A 22,656-nucleotide genomic window follows, 5' to 3' on the forward strand; every position below is an offset into this window, starting at 1 on the left:
CTTAAGCTAAGTAAAACTTTCCCACCATTGCTTGCCTTCGTTTATGAAACAGAAGTTTAAAACAGTAAAGAAATACTTTTCCATAAGCACAATGGCTAGGTGTGCTGTAGAACAACTTGCTGGAGTGACGGAGTGAATAACAAAAAAATAAATGTGTTCAAAAATTACCTGTAGAAACTCTTATAAAAAAAGATCCCCGGAGGCGATTAGATACAAAGGCACAGCTAGTGTTTCAAACTTGCCTTGCCTAAGCTTGAGCAAGAGGAGAGGGTGTTCCAGGACAAGGATCTCTCCATATTTGCTTAGGTCTCACTCTATTCCTGGGTACCCGCTGCCAGCTCTCCTCAGACAGAAAACAATGGACTTGGAAAGAACTTCTGCCTGACCCAGTATGAACTCTTCTTATGTAAAAGAACACAGCAAAAAAAAAAAAAATTACTCTGAAAAACAAGCTTTAAATTGCTACCTGTTATAATCAAAACAGAAAATCCCCTTCTTGCTACTGTCAGATCCATTTCTGTGAGGCACAGCAGCTGAACAAGATGACACTACACTGAGCAGGGCACAGTCTAAGAGGATGAGCCACAGTTTGAAACTAAAACAAAAACAAAATAGCAATGAGCAAACCCAAAGCAAACACCACAGGAAGCACGACGTCCTAAGGAGATATTTGAAGATGGAGATGAAAGACTACTTACTTACACTGTGACATCCAGTGCCCTTGCCCTCTGTTTTGGGAACCACTAGATAGTTTCTGCCAGCATCAATGTCACTCAAGCAGTTGCACCTAAGAGAAAATATTTTCAAAGGTTTATAGACACTGCAGAAGAATAACATAGTAAACTGTCAGTTTATGGAGAGGCATTTTCACATTCCTGTTAGACTGAGTGCAATGGTATCAATCTAAAGCCAGATGCAGACTACAGTGCAAACACAGGTTAATCATAAACAGTTGGTAGAGTAGAACTGTTTTGCTATTATTTCTGCTATTTCTAAGGTCACTTGTGTTGTAATTCATTAATTCAAACAATAGCAGGTGATATATATAATTGGTAGCTGAGGAAGGAGACTGCATTCACCAGTGCCAAAACCTGCAAAAGAAATAAGATTATTCAGCTCATATAAAACTGGAACTTAAAAAGCCTGCAGAAGACAAGTCCTAAGTAGCCACTTCAAAACCTGGCAGGCACCAAATGACCCAGGAATATTGCATCTAATTAGACTGATGAGACAACAACATGGCTGTGTACTGCAGGTTAGACCTTCTATCTACAAAGGCTTTCCTTTGCCTTTTTTAATAAACAATGTTATAAATTAACCTCCAGTACTTTCAGCTCTTTTAACCTTTTGTGGAATAAAAGTTTTGCAATGGTATGTATGGGCTTGTTTCACTGAAACACATTTTGGTTTGCTTCAAAGACGAATACTTGTATAAATAGAAGAGCTCAAAGCATTGCTTGCAGATAGTTTATCTGGGTGGTACTCAGCCTTCTCAGATGATGGGCTAAAAGCAACTACTGAGACCTGTTGAGTGTGGAGGCCCAGGGCTGAGTGTCGAGAAGAGGGAGGAAAAAGGCACTGAGTAGGTCTGCTACTGTTGGGTTCAGAAGAACCTGGGGTTCACCCTAGGGACAGCAGCTCAGTTACCCCCCAGGCATGTCTAAGCTCCTCAGCAAGGTATCGCCCACTTCAGATTCTGCTGGTCCAAATGCATGCCTCTGGCAGCTGCACCTTTTCTCTGCAGAAGAACTGAGCACACGCTTTTCCACCTCTGCACTACTTTACATGCGCCCTGGCACCTCTCCCTCACAGCCCGGTCGTAACGTTTTGGAGGAGGCTGACAGCTTCACCCGCTAACTAGCGCACACCTGTGAAGCTCCAAAATCCCACATAAGCCCGGTGCTTGAAACAGACTTTCCCCTTCACCCCCCTCACCAGGCAGAGACTGAGAAGACAACGACTAGGCAGCAGCAGCAGCAGCAGCAGCCGCCTTCCCACCCAATTTAGGATAAACCAGGGCTCCCCCCACCACCCCGGAGGACTCTCGCAGGGCTCCTCCCAGCCCGCGTCCGGCTCGGGGGAGCCGGGGAGGAGGTGACACAAGCGCGGGGCAGCCCCCGCACGGCACCGCTGCCGCCGCCCGCACATCGCGCCGGAGCGGCAGGTCCGCGCATCTCCGGGCATCTCCCGGGAGAGCCGCGGGCAGCGCGGGCGGAGCAGCGCCGGGCATCATCCCGGGCATCATCCCGGTGCCCGCCCCTGCCCCGCCCCGACGGCTCCCGCAAGTGGCGGGGCTGCTCCGCCGGGCAGGGCAGGGCAGGACAGGGCAGCGCTCGGGGAGGCGCCCGGGTTTGCCCACCCGGCTGCCGCCTCCCCGCCCCCTTCGCCGTGTTTTTCTTGTCTTATTTTGGGCGGCTGCGGAGGGAAACGCTTCGCTCTCCGCGCCGGAGCCGGCGCCCGCCGCGGTGTGGATGCGTATGGAGGAGTCCTCGTGAAAGCAGCTCCCGACGTTTCCCCCCCACCCACAAAAAAACCACCAAAAAAACCCCCAAACCCAAACAAACCACCCACTTGGACAATTAAAACGGTAAATCTGGCTAACTTTTCATTATCTTGCTTGCTGTGTGCTTATACATGTAGATATTTATGGCTTATCTGGCTTCATTTCGTCATCCTTTGGTTTTCGTTAATTAGCTTTATCTTGTGCTGCCGGAGAACTTGAAATACGGTTTGGAGCAGAGGAGGACTCTGTTTCTGCTTTTGCCTAAAGTTGGACTGAGGAATGAAAACCTTCCTAGTTCATACCAGCCTTGCAAACAATGTTCGTTTGTTTTATCAACCTGAACGTAGACGAGATTTCCTGTGGCAGCATTCCCTTGAGTTTGCTTTTCCTTAGTTTAATTTTTGCCGATGCTGTCTAATACAGCAAAGACGTGTGTATGCTCCACGCATGCAATCCCATACACCGATTGATTTTGTATGCTGGCATTCCCATCTGAAATTCCAAGCAGGCTTTGAATCTCTTTATGGTGTTAACAAGTGAACTGTCTTCTGTTTTCATCCTAATTCAACTTGAGGATTCTGCAAAAGAAAGTCACCCAAACCAAATCAAGTGGTATTTCTTAGCTCTGTAAATATTTAGTTTCTTTTTCAGTGATGGAAGCATGCTGTGATTTGTGCATTTCATTCAATTTGTACAGGTTCATAATCCAGAGAGCTTTTGTTTGCAAGGTTATTAATTTTATACAGTTACTGTACTAGTTGGATGCTTTATGAGACTGGGCAACTCCAGGCTTTCTGCACATTATGAAAACCAACTTTAGGAGATCACATGTCTTTGCTTTGTTAGATATTATAATTTCACAGAGATTTCTGTTCTCTACTGTTCTTCTTATTGAGTATTGATACAGCAGATATTTATCTAAGAAAAATATCTCACTGAGATGTCAGTATGCGTGGAGAAAAGACTGTCTTATTCTCATAAAACAAGAAAAAATGAGAGTATGCATGGTTGGTAAAAATTACTGACCAGAACTTTGCTGTAAAATATGAGTTAAACTGCCAAGTCTGACTCAGGAAAAACTCAGGTCAGTGTAGACTTTGTTGCTCTTCACTGATTTTTTGACTTCTCGGGAAAGAAATCATGTACTGAGCTACCTACCCACACATGCATGTGCATATGCACCTGCACAGGCACACAAGCCAACCTGATATTTTTCAAGCACAGGACTTGTGATTTGAGTTTTTGAGCCACAGGGGACTACGAAGAATGCAGGGGAAAGGAAAAAAAAGGAGGAGAGATTTGCAACATTGACTGTTGGGCGCATAATTTAGGGACTTGGAAACTGGTCTCAGGAGTCAAAGCAGAGTGACAGAACCCCACGTGCTCTTCAAGGCGCCTGGCATGTGCCTCTGCTCTGAACTGCTGCTTGCTGTGATTACATCTCTGAATTAATCTTTGAAAAACTTATGTTCATCCATTATCTGTCTTGTTAGTGTTGAAAACGGTATAAAAAGTGTGTATTTGTTTGTTATTTTCAATCTCTTAACTACTAAGATCTGTTGACCCGAGAGACAAGTATTTTGCTTAGGGGCTAAAAAAAAAATATGATCTTGGCTCGTGATCATAAAAGCTGCTGTGTGCTGACACTGCGCACTTCACTTTTTGCAGTGTTGCATGAAACAGGAATATAAAAGTAGGGGGGTTGTTTTCCTTGCGTGTGGGACACGAAGGGTTAAGTGACTGGTCAGCAGCGCTGCTTCAAAGCATTAGTCACTCCAAGGAATATTACTTTGTGAACACTGCAAAAAAGTTGACAATTGCATCAAGTTGGTTTTAGGTACTGTAAGTAGGCTGCTCTTGGTACCTCTGCCTCTTCAGAATTGCCATTCCCACCTTCTCTCTTTGGTGTGATTTCTGCCAAGTCCAGAATTCCACCAAGCCTGTCATAATCTCAAAGTTTCTTCTTTCTGCTTGTGGAGATTGAAGTACTTGGAGTGTCCAGGTAAATTAGCTCCAAGCCACTGTGAAATGTTAATGCAATAAATAAAACAGACTTTGAGGTAAGTCAGAAATCCTGCTCTCTTAAGAAGGTATTAATCAAGCCTCTGATGGTGGTGGTGGGGGGGTATTTTTCCCAGAAGTTTTGTACTCTACAGCTCTTACAGCCTTCAGTGAAACCTGCAAATAAGCAAGTTTCCTTACATATTTCCTCCTTCTTCCTTCCTTCCCCTTTGTGAGCTCCAAATTACCTGGCTTTTCATCCAGGCAGCAAATAAAAGGGCTATCAGAATACAGTCAGGCAGGAGTCACTCACTGCTTGTAGTATCTGACTTTTCAGTACCAAGAGCCCTTTTGAGCTGGGGTTACAGACAAAAAGGGCTCATGCTGAACAGGACATCTCTCAGGGGCTCGTGGCATTTTGTGCTAATTCCACACCTGAAGATGACATACCACTGTTTTAGTGTTTGAGAGGGCATAAGTGATTGAAATTCAGATATCTTTAATAACTTACTAATGCACGGCTGTTAGAGGTGACAACTGAATTTATTGGATCTGAAAGGGTAACACCTTTTTGCATGATTTCCTTTAAAGTATTAATTGGAAAAAGCCTTACATACTGCCAGATTCAGTAGCTTGCCCTAGTAATAGCCCCTCACCCAGAAACAGGGGGGAAAAAAAGGCATAGCTTCAAAACTGCAAGAAAAAAATGATTTGTAAGACAGCTTTAGTAGTTGAAATCAGTTTTTATACCTTTGTCTTTTAAATGACTAATCTCTATCTGTGGGTGTCCATTTAACCTGTGATATAACTTTAGAAACTGCTGGAGGCAATTTGTACTTTAGGATCTCTAGTGATTAACGTGAGGTGCACAATCTAATGCATTTCAGTATTTGATGGGTTGTGTCTCTTGGCTTTGGATGCCTTTTGGTTTTTATTAATGTTACATTTTCATCTACAAGGTAATTTATGAGCACAAACAAAGGTTGCTGACTCTCTCATTCAAGCTTCAACTGTTGTGGCATTTTTATACAAATGCTCATTTACTTTGTCATACCATTTAGAAAAAGGATCAGTGTGATCCATTATTCTGCAACTCTTGTGTGAAAAAGTTATTCTATCAAACCATGTCCCCTGGTTATACTTTTTTATAAACTAATTATATATGTCAGTTATAATGTTGCCCTCTGCTACTATGCTATATTTCCAAATGTAATAGAGTTGGAGAATATTCAATCCAAGAACTAAACAAAGTATTTTTTCAGTTGGCATTTGATGTCTATGGTGGGAAAGTTGCCCCTGGCAGAGAAACAAGTCCTTCAGCGCATATACTTCACATTTTAATTAAAACCAGGGCACATTTCAGAAAATGCTGGGAATGTATATTATATATATTGAATTTCAAGTGTTATTTTCTTGATGGTTCATCTTACAAATTAGTAATGGAGAAAAGAGAATGGAATTGATGGTCATTTCCTCCGCTCTCTCTTTATGTCATCAGTTCTCCTGCAGTTCCTGGAGGAAGAAAAGCACATGGGAGCACAGTAAAATATGCAGACCTAGGCATCCTTAGAAGTGATTAAACACTTCTGAGTTTCCCTTGCCTACACTAGGAGTGTATCACATGGTAATTTGGGAGGCTTACTTGGAAGGAGAAGAGCTATGAAACTGGGTTTGACTCTTACAGCTGTGCATCCGTGTGTGGGGGGTTGCAGGTTTTCTGCAGGGGGGAGGTAGAAAGCACAAAACTAAAGGCAGGATCTCTGGTTTTAAATAGTCCACCATGAAGCATCAGCTGCTCAGCACCACAAAAAGCCCAACCTAAGGACTCCCTCATCACTGGCTTCTGCAAAAGATGAGAGGATTCGAAAAAGTCCATCAGCATATGAGCAAGTAGCCTCGCTGACTGTGTTTAAGCATTGTGTCTTCTTGTCAAAATGCAAGCTGAGTTTTGAAAGTTTTGAGTGGCAAGCACCCCCAAATTTAAGATAAGGCTTATCAAAGTGATAAAATGGCTGCCTAAATCAATTTTTTCCTTATTTTTCCTAGAATTATGTGCCTAATTAGTTGTATTTTGTAAGAAACCATTGCTGTGCTACGTTAAATGAAGGCGTAACTTTTTTAGGCTTTGACTGAACTTGATTTTTGTTGATGGTGGAAAATAGAATGGTTTGATGGCAAGAACATCCAAAAAGAGTCATCCATTGAGCTGGCTCATGTACAAACACAGCCTTTATGCCTTAAGTGCTAAACTTTTAAAGAGTCATTCTCCACCACGGGGAATATTGGACTTAATGGTGACAATCCTGCTAATAAGTTGTCTACAATGTGCACAGAGAGGCTAAGGTGATCTTGCTACCTACTTGTATATACAGATACTGATTTCATGGAAGCCAATACAAACCCCATGTGAACAAACAAAACATTGCAATGAACCATGAAGGAACATTGGGAGTATGACTTGGTGGAGAAAGAGGAGAGAAAAGCAGAAACAAAAACCAAGAATCACAAAAATGTCTGATCCACTATGTAGATTTTTGACAGACTAGGTGAGAAGGGCTGGAACTGGCTACCTCACCCACAAGAGCCACTGCTTATGCAGTAATGAGAGGTGATTATAATTTGATGGAATTCTTCCAAAGGGTACTTTGTACCTATTGAAGCGTGGTTGTATTTGGCAGCTTCTCCTGATTTGAGGAGAACTTCTGAACTCTGCTGCCATAAGTCACAATCAAAAATGTGACAATTTTAGAAACTTTTGACCTTCAAAATAGAATTTGAGAGCTTTGAATTACTATACCTGTTAACTGCATAGTCCTGTCTGCAATAACAATTATGGTCAAAAAGACAACAGTCAGATTCCTCTTGCCCCTTTTTCACAGTAGTGGAAGTAAAAGTTCACTTTAATCAAGTTTCATTCCTTGTTCCCGCTTTCTTCCTAAAGCTTTCTGTAGCTGATTTCTGCAGCAACTGAATGAGTAGAACAGTTGGCTTGGATCTTTTCATGGACAGGAATGCCAAATGTTCTCTTCTTATTGCTTCCTACCTCTGACAGAGGACATGGTGTTCAGTGAATCACTCCTATGGTCAGCAGCAAAACATGACTTCAGCATCACCTTGCACCTTCTCTCCTTCCTCTTTCTCCCAGTCCCACTGTTCTCCTTGCCTCACAGCAGCTGCTTTTCAGGCAGTCGATCTTTCCTCATCCCCTGCTGCTTGAGTTTCCTGGGTTTTGACTTCCTGGATTGCTACTGGTTGCACTCACATGGAAACACTGACACTGCCCTGACTGGAAAACTTCCTGTGTGGGCAGCAATAATCATTGTGGCTGTTGTTTTTCCCTCAATCCAGAAGCCAGTGTGCATGACAGTTAATGTAGGGCTGCTGTAATATATGAAAAACAAGCATTTTCAAATTGTAATGCAGATGATTTCTTTGTGTTATAACTACATTTGTTAGTCTCTAGATGCATACATGTGGGCCATAATTGGATCATTTGCTGAAGAAGAGTGATCCTTCCTCTGGGAGAAAAGAAACATTCCATTACCTAGCACTGTTGATTCGATAGCATTAAATCCATTCAGTTTACGTATACTAAGCGTAAGATTGTCTCTAAATTCAATATGGGGGGGAAAAAAGTAGCTATCAATACTCATTTTCTTATCCTTAGCTTTGTGCCAGATTATAAAAGATCAGCCTGGCTTGGAGAAACCACTGCAGTAGGTAGGGATGGAGCCCACGGAGTACAAGTTTGTTATCTCACTGCGATGACTGTGGTTCACTGAGTCACTGACGAGAAGGGGGTGCTCTAAAACCGAAAGAGAAAACTGAAACAGAGAGGCCTATGATCAAAAGATGATCTTTGGGAGAGATATCAGCCTGTGGTTTATTGGTAACTCAACCACTAGAGGATGTTGGCAAATTTGGGTCACATCTGTGTTGCTTACAGAGGCAGCTCAGTCAGCTATTACAGCATCTTCCTCCAATTGGTGTTATAATAAATCCTGGTAAATACAGCACAAGCTTCTAGCATTGCCACAGACACAAAGCAATAAATGTGTCTTGGGTGAAAATACTAGGAGGAGTATGTATCACTGTCTGGAAAACTTTAATCAGAAAATAGGTCTTAACAGCTCATTATAACAACTATTGTCAAGTTACAAAGCTTACACCACTTGTGACTGTTCAGGAGGTGCTCCCAGGTATCATGTTTTAATTAATAGTTTGATACAAATTAGTGTTTAATTATTCATTAACAGCTGAGCTGAGGGAATAACCTGTACACTTTGCAAACGTGCAGGTGATAAAAAGTCAAGGAGGAATGCAAATGGGTGGAACAACTGGGTTGGAATTAAAAGTTGTTTTAAGAGGCGCAGATAAATAGAATGAGTATCAAGGGCACTCGGGCAGGAGCAATCAAGAGTGCAAATAGAACAGTGGAAATGACTGACCAGGCAGAGATGCACTTCCCAGGGTACATCAGCCATCTCACAGAGCTGATCCATGTCCAGATGATGTAACCTTTGGATCCTTCTTGAAAAACTGCTCCACGGCCATCCACATCCTGAACCTGGGTGTGTGGGGAACAGAGAGAGCCTCCTGCAAGGGGGGATGTGATGGGAGCCGAGGTGACCCCAGTGCAGGCACTGTCTCATTGAGGGGACACAGCCAAGCATGGGCAGGCAGAGCCAAGGGCCAGTAATGGGACCCAGTGACAGCCCCAGCACAGTGAGGGGGATGAACCAAGGCCAGGGGCCACCCAAGGGAGCAGCCAGGAGCGAAAAACCACACAGAAAAAAATTCAAAGGTACCACAGAAAACAAGCAAATAATAAAATTATCTGCTCAAGAAAACAGGGAAGCCAAACTTTGAAAGTCTGATAGCATTTTGGTCTCTGTAAAAGATGCATATGAGGCTGTTGATTTCTTTCCTGGGGAAATGACTTCCATCCTGTCTTTTCTAATGCTTGTATCTACATAAACAATCTCCTGCATTGGGCTTGCCCAGCATAATGGCATCATTACCGTCTCTTTTGCACAAAGATTTCTTACATGAGGGTCATAAATCAAGCTCATTCACGCTCTACCTTTTACTGAAGGCTTTTAATTTTTTTCTTCCAGCCAAGCCTCACTTTTCTCAAAGACTGTACTGCAGGTCTTATTATGAAATTACCTGAAGACTTGACAGTTGCCAGTGGCAAAAAGGGCCCCTGCTGTTTTGGAAAAGACAAAATATGTTTCTTTTCATCTAGACCAAAAGCCTTGTGTGATTACAGGGGTTTGGCTTTTTTTTTCTTTTTCAATTAATATTTTAGGATGTTTATATCTAGAACAAACAATCATTTTCTATTAATAATGAGCATCTGTGCCTACACTATCACTTTGATTTGCTGTTACCCCCCTGTCTCCTGATCATCCAAACTGTATCATTTTCAGTTTGTTCGGACCCTGTTATGGAGCAAACCCCTCAGAGTCCTCCAAGACAAAGGTCAGGTGTGGATTTAGAGATGACTTGTTGAGAAGACCATTTCAAATAAACCACGATCATATCCAGGTTGGGATCTTTCTGTCCTGCATAGTGTTTTCCAGCACACTTTCAGCAGATCTTCTGCCCCTAAGGTCTCACAAACCTTCACGCCATGTCCAAGGACACGTAAGTTATCTCCCCTTTGGTATTAGACTATCAAACTACCATGCCACTGGCTCAGCCCTCATGTCAGTTTAGGTACTTTGAACCATAAAACCTCTAAAAAATAGTAGTGATATCTCTCAGACACATGGATCTGTGCTAAATGCCATGCAGTGTGGGCCCAGCTGTCCTTTCACACCGCTCTAAATGGAATATTGTGGGCACCAGCCACACTTCAGCTAGGGAGCAGGGATCTCTCAGCAACAGAGGCTTCTTTTCTGTTTGCTTCAGATATTCTTGGTTCAGGATTTTTGTTTGCATTTCAGATTTTGACAATGGCCTAGCAAGTTTTCTTCTTGGGGAAAACAGGTAAGGTTCCCCTCAGCCCAAGGCAAGCCAGCTACCTCTAGACAGATGATAAAATGATGCAATTGCTGTTACAAGATGAGCAGCTCCATTAGTTTTTGGCACAAAAGTCAGTGGTGGTGATTTGAACTGTCTGTAAAGACAAATTTGACCTAGAAAAAACCCCTATATTTGGGTACAGCTACTGAAGAAAGACAAGTAAAGAGGGTGCAAGCGTGGGACCTGCTCACAACTGTCTGTAGTGGCAACCAGCCCCTGTATATGTTGGGTAAAGATTGGGAGCCTCCCAAATGCTGACAGTTTTCCAGAAAATTACTTGCTCTTTGGTGAAGTCGTTGCAGGGTCTCCAGTGAACGCCATTCTGAGCTGTGTGTGTGTGGTATTGTGACACAATCTGATATTAACACTGGAATTCTAAATCCACTGCAGTCACCCAAAAGCCAAGAGTGTCATCTCTGCACTTAGATATGTGATCTTTAATCAGCAGCAACAGCTCTGGGTGCATATCTTGCTTTTAAGATGACCTATTAAGCTGTCATCTGTAGCTGCTTGACCTGTAACAGATAATGCCATCAGGAGAAACAAGCACTAAGATGAAAAATAGCCCTACTTGCTTTCACTGACATTCATCTGACACTCCAAAAGGCTGCAGCTGGGCAGCACAACTGCACACAGATAATCACTATGATGGTACACCTTAATTACCTCTTTCTGGTGCGTTTGTGTTTCTTTTCTCAGTTCTCAGGTATTCTCTCAGTTCTCAGTTATTCTCAAGCCTGCTGCTCATTAGCCCTATCCTTGATCTTGCACTGAAATTACTTACTGGCTCTCCTGGTAGTTTGTTAAACAAATGGCACTCATTTCTTGTTGTATATAGCTACACATAAGAAATAGGCAAACCACATTTACTCAGTTCAACCATTTCAAACTATTAAATTTCCCTAATAGGACAAAGAAAAGGGGGTTCATAGATGGACTGAAACGTCACCTGGTTTTTTTAGTATTAAGAAGCTAAATTCAAAAAAGGTACCAGGAAAGGGTGAAAAATATTAATTAGCAAAACCTGGCATTAGTTTTACAGTGAGGCTCTTTGGGATTTTTTAGACATTATCCTTCAGAAGCAGCTGCTGTCTCAATGGCACACATCACTGGTTACATGAAAGATTTCTGTCTAAGGCATGACATTTAATTTCAGAAAAGCAGTCATTAATTTCTAGCTTCAAAAGTCTGTAAAGTGTGTCAATCATTAATGACAATTAACAAAAATTCTGAATGTAGCAATAATTTAATCTCTAAAAATACAAGAGAATAAATGTGTCTTGCACGTTTTCAGTGCTGTATAATACAGCATTCTGCCATGAACCTCTGAATATTTAAACACTGTTTCCTCCTTGGGTGCTGGTGAGAAAAGGGAAATGCATAAGGCAAAGGCTAGGCTGTGAAACCAAAGAGGAGGGGAAGAAAGAAGAGTGGGAGGATCTGTCACTCAAAAGAGCAGCCCTCTAACGACAGTGACTCAGTAAGAGAATTTTGTTTAGGAGCAAAATGTGAAACACATGTTGACACTGAAAAATGGAAAATAAAAAACGTTAACTGAGGGGCACTAAACCAAAGAGTAGAACTACAGAGTTTTCTCAAAACATTTTGCCTTTGGCACCAAAATGTTTCTTATGTTCTGAAGAGCTAATGTTAAAGAACAACTGTAATTGATGGAGCTGAGGAAACTTGCAGTGGCCCATACACACCCCCCCAGAATTATACCATTTAAAGCAGTAAAATTGTTTATGAACACATCCAGACAGTTTTGCCCAAACAAACTTTGACCAAACATTATTAAGCACAGAGACCTTTCTTTTTTTCTTTTTTTTTTTTTTTTTTAACAGTTTTGATACAGCAGTAAATGAAGATAGTTGCAACGGGACAGCAGTATTTCTGTTTCCCTAATAGTTCAGTAATTGGAACACAATCCAGACACAACTTCTTGCTCTTTGGGGGTTTCTCATCGTGCAGCAGTTTTAACCTCACAAAGGACCACACTCTCTGGCTCCCCTGCACGTTACAGGCTTGGAGCCACAGAGCAGCAGCAAGAACAGCTCCCTAACCAGCTCTTATGGCAATCCTGAAGATACAGATGGCCTGGCTCAAAGCACTTCTTTTCTCCATTTGAGAGGAAGGCCTGAAATGGGCTTTGATTGGTGCTGTGAGGGGACAGTAGGAAGAGAGCAGCACTTTGTGTTGCTCTGTGCACAGATACCCCACACTTAGAACTGCTTTACTTTTCCCCAGCACAGGCAGAGCTGACCTCTGCTGGAATAAGAGTGTATAGAAAGAAAATCAAGGGATTTGATTTATATCCACATAAAGAAAATCCCATTAAATTCTTCTTTCTCAGGACGTATTTGTGAAGACTAGTTGATGCAACACATGATAAATGGGAAAAACAGTACACTAGGAGCACAGGGTCTGTTTTGCATCCATGTAAATCTCTTGCAAGAATGGGTTGTATCTGCTGTATTTGGACATATTCTGAGGCAAGGATGGATAAAGAGCAGGATGATTCCTGATTCTCTTTGGAAAATGCTTTCCACTGCAGACCTACAGAGATGCTTCTCTTCCTTTAAAGTCTCACGTGGTCTCCACTACTGCAGTATCACCTGGATTTTACTGCATGTCCCCATACAGTCTGTAAGGTGGAAATGTGGCTATTCCATTCATTTTATTGACTCAGAGAGAGAGAGAGGCAGACCTCTGCCTATGGACAAAGCCAGGGATGATGTAACTGGGTCAGGGAGTTCGCCTCTCACTTTCCCAAGTAACACAGCAATGATGCTGACTGACTGCTCAGATGTGTGTGGTCAGGATAAACTGGGGACTGTCTGCACAGTTACCAGGACCATTGCAACACACCTAATCAGCTTGAACAGTCAAAAGGAGCTCCACCTCGTTTTTTAGAAATTGCTCATCTCTGATCCATCCAAAAAGTCATAAGAAAAAAGCTCTTTATGAAATACTAGAGAACCAGATTCGGCCAGAATTTTTTCTGTGGAAAAAACAGAATCAAAAAGGACTTTCAATGCAGAGAGGTGACAAAGCAACTATTTTTCTGACCTGGATGCATCTGTCTGCTGAAATCAAAGATATATGTAGTGAAAAAAGCGAGGGAACACTACATATATCTTTACTTCTCTCATAAATCTGTGAGGTACCTTGGTGGAAGTGGCACAGAAATCTGGATTGAAATTCATTGCAGCAGCACAGAGTCTAAGTTAAAGGTAGGCTGACAGAGAGATGTGTCAAAAGTACATATAGGATGAAGCACCGTTCACACAGGAAGGAGCACTGGAAACTTCAGGACTTCACTTAGAAATGTGATTCCGACCCTTTTACTGCCAATTCTTCTCATAAAAGCAGCACTTTTCCCAGGTGTGGCCAACTTCTTTGTTCCCTTAACTGTTATTGGGAGAACTGCTTATGCAACGACACAATTTATGGATGCCTTTTCTGCATATCTAATGTGCAGTACACCTGTGGCTATATTATTCTTACTTTCTCATTTTTTTATTGATACAATATTGTGCAGACTTCTTTGGCAGTAACCTGACATAAAGCTTTGTTTGTTGAGCCCAAACACATTTACTTTCTGGAAACTCATTCATTTAATCTAGAGAAGCACAGATCATTTGAAGAATGATAAAATTACATGGTCAGCCTGAAAATTAAGCCATTTGTATGAAGAGGTTTGCTCTCGTTCAGCTGTAGGTATGAGTCACTGACATAAGAAGTTAAAGTATTGCAGGGATATTAAGAATATAAAAATAAAGATTTTAATAAATTGGCGAAGTAATAAAAGAAGGCAGGAAATAAAAGGCTTGTTCATTCTGACTGAAACAGAAAGCTTCATTCTGTGATAATGAGAACAGATCATACCCCTCATGTTTCCTGTTACAAATCTTTTGGATCAACACCTGTCAAATGCTATTGCTGGATGTCCTGCCCTTTAAAGAGTTGTAGGAATCAAGGAGAGTAAGGATCAAGAAGTATTGCTCTTGCTTTCCATAAGAAAGACTTTGTCACCCTGTCTCTTTTCTCCAGAATCTTTTCTTCTTACTCTGCCATCTCAGGAAGAGCTGAGTTGCAGCAAGGAAATATCCTGGAGGGGTGGAGGGACCCTTTGGGCAGAACTGTTCTCCTTCTCAGACACAGCTACCTCCCAGCCAGTGAAGAGAAGGTAGTTTGGATCAAGGGTGGAGAGGGGAAAAGAAGGGGAGAAAAATACCTTTCTTCCTTTCTTTGCCATTGTCACCTACTTCTAAAACTTATCCTAAAAGTGAGAATCAGTTTTTCTGCCCTCTCAGTAGTGGAGGGAACTACAAGAATCTGTTCTCACCTCTGTTTCTGTGCCTTTGAGAGTGAACAGTGAGCTTTCAGGCAAGAGCCTCATCTCCAGCATCTACAGGGGAGCAGCTCATACATTGCAATAAACTGGCTTGGAGTCAATTCAATTTAGATCAAAGAGATGATAATGAGGTAAAGGAAGGAGCTAAAGAGGCAATTCAAAAGATGTCTCTGCCTTCTGGAAGGTTATCCAGCTAGCTACTCTTATCCCTTAAGTTTTTTTGCAATTTAGATTCCAAGTTACCTCTAAGTACCCCTTGCCCAGACAAAATGTTTTTGTGTGCAAATGCTTGTCTGTTTTTTACCCTGTTTTATCTATGTGACTGCAGGAGCCAGTGGGAGGTCAGGAAGAGTCCTCATCAGAAACTAAGGAAGCACATTAACAAATAAATTAAGAAGATAAAAAATACTCCTAGGGCAGTCTCTGCTTCTCAGATTGAGATTCTCTCTGATAAGAGGGAGGCTGTACCCCACCCCTGTGACATGGGGCTGTGTGTCCCGTGAAAAACAGCAAATCCTTATTTGAACAGAGTGGCCCTACTGTGAACTTGCCTCCTCCCAGGCACACACATGAGCCACTACCATCCCTTTATGCTTGTTGTCAGGAAGTTTTGAAGGCAGGAGTGCTTGTTTTGGAGAACAAGGTCTGGACCACACTGTCTGAGAAGCCTCTCCTCCTTGCACTGTGCTTGGTTTGAGGAAACCAAACTGATGGAGGTAGGAAAGCTGCTGCTACCCTCCAGCCTCACATAGGCTGGTTCTGGAGCTTCCTCCCTTGCCTGGTTCCTCTAACTGATTGCCACAGGGCCCATCTTACCCTGCAGAACGTGCTCCATGCCAGCGTCTGCAAGTGAGTGCATCTTCCTTAGCAAGGGGCAGTGGCTGGTCTGGACTCTGGGATAGTGCCTGCTTGTCTGGACTGGGGAAACAGAAAAGTAATTTCTGAGGCAGAGGACTCATTAATGGATTGCAAAAGATCAAGTCTGAACTAGGCATTCCAGTAAAAGTTGTATTTAAAATGTAAATACGCACATTACACATGAGCTTAAGGAGACTGCTAAATCAAAATGCAATAGGATAAACACAGATAATGAGAAAGAGATGGAATAATTACAAGTGAGAGACTGAAACATAACTCCTGTTATATCATCTACCTGTTTTTCCCTCATACCACCCCAGCACTCTCACTAGACTGTTCTGAATCAGACAATATACTGTCAGTTCAGCAGCAGCAGAGCTGGGGATAAGGCACCATGATTAAACCCTCACAGAGACTATAACAGAATAAATCGAATTATGTAAGTAGCTAATTTTCATAATTTGAAATTACTTATCTGTTATGCAGTCAGAATCACAATCTAGGTTATTAGCAGCTACTTTGGAGTATTTATGGACATGGTTTATGAATGCTGTAAGGGAAGACAGCAAGCCATTTTTGTAAGCAAGTTTATAATACGTAGTCTGTTCTCTTGGTATGGAAACAGGCAATATATCTGCAAATGAGTTTTAAGCAGGACATGGAGTTCTGGAGGCCTCCACATAAGAGACGTGCCTCTGATTTTATCTGCAGCCATCCATGAGTTTAAAGGACAAGAACTGCAAGCGGCGGTTCAGTCTTACAGCTCTCCCCTCCCACCGAGCTGACAGAAGGCTTTCACAGCTGGTTCTGCAGACCTTCACAGGACCTTTCCACATCCCCTGCAAGCAGCAGTGTCAACTGAACATTGATTATTTTCAGTGTGGCTTTTCATCACTGAAACGTTGACACTTCAATTATCAGGAGGCCCTGCACAGATTGGAATTAAAAGAAATTAAGAGGTCTTATATCATAGAGCTTAGTATAGCAACTCCCAACAAGTTATCTGAGCAGGGAAAAACTTCTGAAGCTTGCTTTCTGTAGTTTTTTTTTCTTAAAAAAAGTTTTCAGTCCTTCTGTTCCCTCATACAGATTCTCTAATGTCTAATAATAAGTCGAACACATGCTGTGGCTTTTCCGCTAACGGGGGCTTGCCTTGTGTCTACTTGGCAGCACGTTTTCATCAAATGTGTCTTGATCTCTCTGCAGGTTGTTTGAAACTGGGCAAGGAGTTCAACAGGAACTCATGGGGACTGACAGACAACACCACCTTGTAGCTGTTTCTTCCCAAGAAAATTGGATTAAAATAGTAGTATCTGGCTATGTGGTAGGCTGGTTGAAACCACCCTTTTTGCCACTTAAAAGAAAAAAAAGAAGTGAGAAAATGTATTTTTAACTATGTATATTAGCAGAGTTATAACAATGTAGATTAGCAGAGTTTCAGGCAGAGGGAAACTGCCCAAATTACTTTTTTTTCCTCATTAATGGTCTAGAAAAAAGACAGTTTTATGCCTTTGTGCAACTGTAAGAAATTACTCTTTTGAAGTGCCCCCTTTTATTAATTACTGGTGATTTGCTTTGTCAGGGATTTCCACAGTGTGGTGTCTCCTTTGAGATAATTGCAAAATCATTATCATGAGGTTGTTTTGAGCAACGTGACGGAAGCCTACCATAGCCTGGTTTCCTACTGGAATTTTTATCCTTCTTGATTATAGGCTGTGTTCCCATGACAATTCCTGTACTCGTGCATCCCAGAATTAGCTCCTCACACGTTCCAGCCTGATGGTACATTAAGCCCACTCAGTGCTCTGCAAATTCACATGTAGGCAATAGGCTCTGAATATGTGGGGAAAGGAAGGTCTCTAATTTGGGTTTAAGGCTATGAAAGATGGGAGAAGGGATGGACAGAAGGAAGTGGAGGAAGTCAGAAATGCTTAGAGTTACTCCTTTTTTTAATATTTTATTTTTTTTTAAATTGAAGTGCCTGTAAGCTATGTAAGTATATACTTTTGGTGAAGTGGAACGCTTGCTTGAAAATGCCATCACTTTATCTTCAGAGTCAGCTGGCAGGGAAAGCAGTTCTGTGTTGTCAGTTAACTTTCCTGCAGCTTTCCTTCGCTGCACCCTCAGTTTACCTGGAAGCTCACTGTTCCCCTGATGTGCCTGTGTGTCACTCCAGCTTTAAATGCGTCACTGGGCGTGTTCCAGCGGCAGAACTACACGCCTTTCTCAAGACCTCATCTGAGTCAAAACCTGAGGAATCCTGGCAGAGACCTACTCAAAGGAACAGCTCCGTGCTCAGCTCTAACTGCCAGAGTAGTTCAGACCTGGCAGTAACATCCAGCAGTGCCAGTAGCTGAGAAGGGAGCATCTGGATACCCCACCACTGTAAGCTAAGTCAAGGCCCCTTGACAGAAAAAGCTCCCAGTAGGTGCTGGTTTGGCGCCAGACCCTGCTGGTGGTTTGCCAGGAAGATCATCACTGCATTCCTGTGTTTTGTGGATAGCATTAGTGTTTCTGAGCCAAGGCACAATGAATTCCAGCCAGGACTCCGGACAGATCTTCATGGACATCCAGCACTGCTCACTGAACACTTTCAGCTACTACAGCTGCCTAGAGAGCTGAGAGCTGACTTTTTTCTGCTGGCAGTTACAGTTCACAGATTAAAGCCATTCTGAGGCTTTTATGGATGTTTTTGCCCCCAACCTGTTCTCAAGAAGCTGTCCAGACTGGAGAAGTAAAGCTCTTCAACATGTTTCCATCTGAGAACAGCCTACCATCTCACCATCTGTCACAACAGCATTTGCTAACATTTTCTTCTCTCTCTTGGTGCTTCTTTTCAAAGTTTACCCTCTGGCATTCTCCACGTGGCACAACAGTGTTAAGCAGTGAAATATACAGCTTGGGACACTTGCATTTGTGGAATATCAAAAAACCTCCTTCCTCCCAGCTAACCACATTTTCTCACTCAGTATGATGGTACCACGAGGGTTAAAAAAAACCCAAGCTTATTATAATGCAAGTGTGGTTACCAAGATATCAGGTATAGGAGAAAAAGCAATTGAGATAGTAGTTTGTTTTACTGTTTGAAGGATGCTCTGAGCTTTCAGCTATCTTTACCTTTTTAAGATATAATTACCCAAAGTAAGATATTTAAAGATGCATATGGATTTTAAGATATTCAATTTGCATTAATCATGGTCTCACACTATTAGTGATTTCAGAAATGATAGTGCAAAAGTCTGGTTTTTGCTATGCAATTTGTGCAGACCTTCAGATGACCTAAAATCAGATTTCAAGGATAATAGGATAATACATTCAAAGGCAAGAGTGTCTCTCTGAGGGCTCACTTATAGAAGTAACACTGACCTCTCATCCTCACAGAACCTCTGCAAGAAGCCTTCCAACAGAATATTTGCTGCCTAGTGCACCAGCTGCCATTTTAACATTTTTGTGCCTGGGTGGCAAACCTCCTGATTTAATCTGTCCCACACCAGTAAGGGAAGCCCACAGAGATGCACAGGGTTACTGCTCATTTCTCCAACTCTCCTCAATTTCCCAACAGCCCTTCCACCAATTCCAAGCCATACAGACACTCTCCAAGTCCCTGTGCCAGTGCTGGTCTCCAGGCTGAGCCGGAGGTCAGCTCAGCCCAGGAAGAGACCATAGGAGGGGAATTCCAGGACTAAGGGAAACTGCATCGCATTACAGTTGCTATGGAGATAAAAATTAGCACAATAACTATTGTGTTCTATTTCAAAGCTTCCCAGTCTTCAGTTTTAACTCCTTCCCCTACTCCACCACTGCTCCAGTTCTGTTCCACCAACATTCCAGCACACCTGACAGATTTCTAGGCCAGGAACTGGAAAAGGAATGGCAGAACATATAAGAACCTGAAGTCTGGCCAGGGACCAGAAAAGGAGGAGAATAAAATGAGGGAAGGCCTTGTAGAAAGAGGAGAGGATAAAACAAATTTGAAGGGGAAAAAAAAAAAGAAAAGGAAAAAAAGAGGGTTGTAATAGGCAGGGACATGGAAAACCAGTTTTTGAAGATGGCACAGAAATTGGAAAATATTTTGATACCATATGGTTACCCTGTTGCCTTCCTTAATGAAGCTCTGCCTCTCAGAGGCTGATGCACAGGTTGTGTACCACTCAGCAGTGAATGCTGAGACCATCATCTTCCCTCCTGCATGCAAAAGTCTCTTGCTTTTCTTCAGCACCAAGAGGAAAAAGTGAAGCTTCTAGGAAGTAAATGGAACACCACACTTTCTTCTGAGAGGAAGAGCAAAAGTTAGAACTGATTTGACAGTTTTAAGTAGTTTTTCACAAGACACAGCTACACTCAATTAGATGGTTGTGCCATTTCTGACAGGGTTTGTGTTTCAGGCCCTAAAGCTGCAGTGCTTATGTGCAATTTATTGTTGATCTGAGTTCAATAGCCACCCATACTGTGAATGTAGTGTCTTCCCCTTCTGCAGAAGCACTGGACAACTTGTATGTGAAAATTAGGAAGACAAGGCACTTATGATCCACCAGGCTTCACACTTACACACAGGTGCTAGAGGCAGCATCACCAGCTGTATAAAGTGCCTCTGAACGTCCCTTTCATTCAGGGAAAAAGCTGTCTCTTGCTGCCACAGCCACTGTACAGTGAACAAATCTTGCTCCACTACCTCTGGCCCTGCCACAAGCACAACTTTTGGTCTTTCAATCTTCCAAAAACGTATTCCTCTGCACTCGCCAAGAGAACTTTTATTTTGCCCAGCTAGCAAAAAAACATCACAAACCAGTCAATAAGCAGAGGATAGAATATGTTTCCCAGGAAAGCAGCAGAATGTCTGGCTCTACCTAGCCACAGGGCTCCAACCAGGGGGAAAGGGGGCTGCAAAAAGGACCTAAAACATGGCTGGGGGCTATTCACTCTTATGCCATTGTTATATACCCTCATCCCGCATCACATCCATTCCTAAAAATGAATACTGATTATCTGAGCCCAGAAACTGAGCTGTTGGAAGTCCATTTGGTGCAGGCAGAGCTCACAAAAACTACCCCTAGAATTTATCCTCCTTTGTCCAAAATGACATGGGCAGCTACCTGTTCCTGCCGCCTGTCCATGTGATGGCACATGCAGACAGCAGCACCCCCATGGTAATGATGGGATCTCACTGCATCCTTCCCTGCTGGCTGCCAACAACTTGAAAATGGGCATAGTTTGCAAAAGACATGTGAATGATACAGCAGACTTTTGAGTCTGTACTGCTCTCCAGTCTCAGCATTCCCAGAACTTCTTATAGGACAACTTCTAACCTCTGTGAGGGAAAGAAAAGCCCACAGCAAATGGCCACCAGCCCCACAAGGAGAGAGAGAGCATCATGAGACTAATCTTTGGTGGGATGCTGTGATGTCAAAGATACATTGCTGCACAGATTTAAAAGGGTAATTAGAAATGACCAATCTCGGCTGTTGGTCGCTGTGCAAAAACTTTCAAATAAAACCATACATTCTCATAACTTGACCTTGTAGACAAGCCTTCAAAAGCAGGAAAATGAATGTGTTCCCTTCCAGATTTTAAAGAGGAGAGAAAGGCTTCACTCATTTACTGATCTATAAAAAAGATTATGTGGAAGCTTGAGGAAGTCCGAAACTGGAATAAGGTTCAGTAGGATGCTCAGTCCAACTGTAATTCCACAGTTACCATCTCATTTCTATTTCACTTCCCTCCTCCAGCCTTGCAAAAGAAAACACCTTTAGACCATAAATACCTTTAGATTAAAATTCCTGTCTCTCTTATTTCTGAAGATTAATTTCCCTGCTGTCTGGTGAAGAACTACAATTTTTTTTTACAGCATCTCTCTTCTTATATATGGTTATTATTAAAAGGTTATCTTATTAACAAATAATCAGTTTAAACTTGAAACTCAGATGCACTATAGAATGACTAAAGTCTGAAAATATGGGAATCCTGGGGAAGGGTGAGTATATATACTCACTATATATTTATACATATATATACTGTATAACTAGTATATATACTAGTTACCCCTTTCCATGAAAATCTCATTTCTTTTTAAGAAATATAATGCATAAAATTATGACAAATAACTATCATCTCCTAATTGAGAAAATATCAGGAAAGGGAGAAGCAGTGGGGTTTGGATTTTGCTCAAGTGCCAAAAGCATGGTATATGAAAATGTCACTGTGGAGTTCCAAAACCACACTCAAGAGACTCGCTCGGTAGCTGCTTACTTAGGGAAGATACTTATCTGTTTAAATCTCTAGTGGTGCTGAAACTTTAAGTGCAATTTGAAATCATCTGTGTTTCTACATTTTCCTGTTAAGCTTTTGGAAGATGGGGTGATGAAACCCTTTACTTTGTGAACCTTAAAGACAGATGAGATTACCAAGAGATCGTTTTTAGCTGCTCTACCATAACTTCTCTTGATTTCTGAGAAGATTTGCCTTTAGGATGATTTACATACCTTTATCACTGTGTTTTTATGTACCACACATAGAATGCAATTTTTTAATAACAGAGAACAGGCTCATGTTTCTATTCAGGGGTCACTTCATAGATAAAGCACTTGTATGAATGCCTAAATTAATTCTCAGTCACACTGAAATAACCCAAATACCCAAACTACAAAGACAGTTTTGGAAAATGCTGTGTTAGGCTGGGGTCATACCATCTTAATCTAGATATTCACATCCAGATGTCACTGAGAGAGGATTGGTTTTGGAAGGATTATTGATTTCATTATCCCTGTAACAACATGAACAGTACTAATCACTCTGTCTAATTTTATTCAGTGTTGGTATTAGTGTCATGCAGCAAATAAAACTTAGCCCAACATCTCAAGAATCTGTACATTATCCATGTAAGCAAATCCTTCTTACACAAGGTTTATTT

General features: G+C 42.0%; 1 protein-coding gene across 1 annotated transcript in view; it reads left to right on the forward strand.

Annotated features, from left to right (window-relative positions):
- The first annotated feature begins 2,316 nt into the window (after positions 1–2,316).
- Positions 2,317–22,656, forward strand: part of HTR1F (5-hydroxytryptamine receptor 1F) — a 109,023-nt gene continuing 88,683 nt past the window's right edge. The window contains exon 1 of the mRNA XM_027719196.2: positions 2,317–2,587. The gene's annotated coding sequence lies outside the window, so the exon portion shown is untranslated. The remainder of the gene's footprint in view (positions 2,588–22,656) is intronic.

The sequence above is a fragment of the Pipra filicauda genome, unplaced genomic scaffold, assembly GCF_003945595.2.
Source record: "Pipra filicauda isolate LSUMZ 115617 unplaced genomic scaffold, ASM394559v2 scaffold306_size1276767_pilon, whole genome shotgun sequence".
Classification (NCBI taxonomy): Eukaryota; Metazoa; Chordata; class Aves; order Passeriformes; family Pipridae; genus Pipra; species Pipra filicauda.